This window comes from Gavialis gangeticus, unplaced genomic scaffold (assembly GCF_001723915.1).
Source record: "Gavialis gangeticus isolate Ggan-Ray unplaced genomic scaffold, GavGan_comp1, whole genome shotgun sequence".
In the NCBI taxonomy this organism is placed as follows: Eukaryota; Metazoa; Chordata; order Crocodylia; family Gavialidae; genus Gavialis; species Gavialis gangeticus.
Genome location: NW_017729025.1, coordinates 95,565,822 through 95,569,454, shown reverse-complemented (window position 1 = coordinate 95,569,454; position 3,633 = coordinate 95,565,822). Strand labels below are relative to the sequence as shown.

At 47.0% G+C, this 3,633-nt stretch overlaps 1 long non-coding RNA gene across 1 annotated transcript in view; it reads right to left on the bottom strand.

The window, feature by feature from the left end:
* Positions 1-3,633, bottom strand: part of LOC109299480 — a 23,113-nt gene that overhangs the window by 6,665 nt on the left and 12,815 nt on the right. The window contains exon 2 of the long non-coding RNA XR_002097881.1: positions 3,054-3,057. This is a non-coding gene — a long non-coding RNA (uncharacterized LOC109299480). The remainder of the gene's footprint in view (positions 1-3,053; positions 3,058-3,633) is intronic.

Sequence of the window (3,633 nt, the reverse complement as noted above, 5' to 3'; positions counted from 1 at the left end):
TCCTCTCTGCAGGTGTTGGAGACAGTTAGACACCAAAGAGGACAAAAGATTATGTATGAGAAATAATGGAAGGAGATAAAGAAAGAAAATTTAGGTTGAATATCAGGACAAACAAAATTGGAGGGCTGAAGGCAGCTTGGGGAGGGGGCAGATGGGAGAGCCAGGTCCAGCTCTATCCAGAGCAGGCTGAGAAATTGTAGCAATCATTACCATGCAACTATTCAAAACATGTTCTAACTTTTAACATGGCACAGTAAGCTATGATCTAAATAAATATGTGCTAAATGTCCTGTGCCACAAGGCCCTAAGATGGCCATCCCTGCGTTTGAAGCTATTGGAAAAGAGTCAGAAAAGATGTAAACAAAGTAGAAAGACATACATGAAGGCATTTAGTCACTGGTGTTGTTGCAGCAGGAAGGGCAGTACAGCTTAAATAAAGATAAAGCAACACTAAATTAAAAAAGCATTAGATAGAAAACAAAACTTTCCCCTTTACAATGTTGTTTTATCTCCATCCCAAGGATGACATTTTTTAAATGCTGATTTTTGTAATGGGCCTAGAATAAAGAACAAAAAATCATAATGAAAATGAAGTGGCTTTAGTCAGAAATGCCATTACAAGTACACTGCTGTTTTGAACCAAATCTTAGCTTAGCCAAGTGTCAGGAGGCCAAAGCCTAAAATGTATCTAGCTAGATAATTCTCTTGGCTCTGGAAGGATTGGTAATTCCCATACTGCCTTACTTTAAAAGACTGGATTGCTGCTGCTCTGTGCTGAGGTTGAGGCCATCAAAAAAGCAAAATTCATCTCTTTAAGATATGAAACCTAACACAGCAGTTCCAATAAATTTACCAGATACCACTATGTTCTCCAAACATATGATACCTAACAATTTTGATGCTTTGTTTGTTCTGTTAAATCCATTACTGCTGTTGTGTTTGGGGACAGACCACAGCTCCTCCCAGCTACCATATTTACCATGAACGACCAGTGCCTCCCGAGACATTTATAGGTGGCAGAGTCGGTGGCAAACAGCAACAGCAACTGGGGATGCCCACAGATACTGGTGGCAGTGTCAGCAGCGGGGGAGAGGGGAGGAGGAGCAGCGAGTGGCAACCAGGGACCGCCCACAGATGCAGGCGAGTCAGCAGCAAGGGCAAGGGGTGGGGAGGGTGGCGAGCAGCAACTGCCTGCAGAACCTGTGGCAGCTTCAGCGGCTGCCAATCTCCAGGGAAGCACGTGGTCCCCCGTACCCTCCCTATGCATCACCTATGGTATTTACAAGTACTGACAGAGGCCTGGCTTAGGGCCATGTTGCCTAACCCACCAATTACTCTGGGCTTTCAAACACCATGCTCCTTTTATGGAAGTGGTGCTACAGCTTTGAGATTATTTCATTGTAATGCTGCTATTCTCAAGGGGACTGTCACATGCTAGTCTGTGTTTGAGGTAATACGGCTGCCAGAGGTTCTGTTTCAAAACAGAGATTAGCTCTGGATGAAACAGGTGGTTCTGTTATATTCATTCTTGTCCTTTTTCCTAAATTTTCAACCCTGAAACTGATTTGAAAGAGCAGATCATTTATTAACCAAAAGCTAGCAGGGCGAGACATTGCATACCAATATATAACAGTTTCCTGAAGAAGAATTGATGCCAAATCCTTGCAGTCTCACTTCCTTTATGGTAATTTTCCAAGACTCCTGTCTCTGCTTCAGTGCAATTAAGATCCGGATGCTGGTCACTAGATGGCAGGCTTCAACCTCCTAAAGTTGACATTAAGCTTCACTCTAGGAGTCTCCAGCTAGCAAGTTCAGTGTTTGCTGTAACAATAGGTGGGCTTTCTGAGGTTACCTGCTCACTTTAATAATGCTCAGAACAGGATAAACAGGAGAACACACAAAAACACTTATAAAGCTGATTTTGTTTGTTGTGTGCTTAGTTTGGGAAGAATAATTTTCTAATAGCTTGTCATGTTTGATTGTTTTACCATTAAAATTCCTGCCTTTCCTAATAAATCACTTTCCTGGGATTAACTGAAATGTACCAAGTAGATCACGCATTTCTGTAAAACAGAAAATCTCTTGGGCCTCAAGGCACTACAACACTGCACTAAAAGGAGGACCAAGGATAAAGAGGAATAAGATCTCAGGGTATGTCTACACTGTAGTCACTAACATGAGTTCAGTGTAGTGTAGATGCAAGTAAGTCAACATTAACATAGCTAGCTCCAACACTGGTAACAGTCTAGCCACAGTAACGTGAAATTCAGTATGAACCACAAAACCTGCCTACAAAGCTGACAGTTGCTGCCTCTGGGCTTACTGCAGCTAGATCGCTTCTAGCTACTTAAAGATTCCCTGCATTGCACTGCAGTCACAGTCAACATACCCTTATAATGGGGCATATGCAAAATTAAAGCACTTTCTATATTAACAGAGACATAATTAGCCCCTTTGGGAGATCTAGGTTATCTGGTCTTTAGAATAGTTTTGAAGTAAGGTATTTCCTCCCCTGTGCCCCCCAACATTCAGACAGGATAAAGATACTTTAGGTAATATACCTGGACTTTAAAAAAGTCTTCGATCTGGTGTCCCTTGATCTCCTCATGGAAAAATTGGCCAACTGTGGGCTTGGCTACATCACAGTCCAATGGCTAGGAAATTGGTTCTGAGGTTGGACCCAGAGACCAGCCCCGCACGCCGACTGCATCACTGTGACGCCCCACACAAGGATTTTCCTGGAGAGGTTCCTGAAGGACGCCATCCGAAACAAGTACGCCAGCGACCTGAGGGCCAAACCTGACTGGGCCAAGGTCTTCAATATTACTTTGAAGTGCGACGCTAGCAACCACTTCATGCCCAGTGGGAGCTTCACGCACTTTGTGGACTGGCGCTTCCTCCACTGCACCCACCTCAACTGCCTGCCTCTGAACAGGGCTGTGCGCTTCAGCCACTGGGATAAGAGGTGCCGATGGTGTGGCTATGCAGCAGAGACCCTCCCCCATGTGCTGTGCAGCTGCAAGCCACACGCCAGAGCCTGGCAGCTCTGCCACAATGCTGTCCAGGACCACCTGGTGAGGGCCATCCCAGCCACGGTGGGGGAGATCTCTGTGAACCACACTGTCCTGGGCTGCGAGAGCCAGATGTGACCCGACATCGTCATCACCGATGAAGAGGCCAAGAAAGTCATGATCGTGGACATCACCATCCCCTTCGAGAACCAGCGCCAAGCCTTCACCAGCGCCCGGGCTCGCAAGCAGGAGAAGTACGCCTCACTGGCCAACACCCTGAGGGGCCACGGCTACAACATGATGGTCAACGTGCTCATCTTGGGAACATTTGGGGCCTGGGACCCCAGCAACAAGAGCGTCCTGCGCACCTGCCGTGTCTCCCGCCACTACGCCAAACTGATGCGCTGCCACATGGTGTCTGACACCATCCGTTGGTCCCGTGACATCTATGTGGAACACATCATGGGCCACCGCCAGTACCGTGACCCCACCAGACGAGCCGCCACTGGACCAGACCCAGAGGGCACCACCTAAACCGCCCCCCCTTCACTTCAGAGAGGATTCTTCGACCACGGATGACCCCGCTCCACCCAAAGAGGACCCCCACGATGAGACTATATGG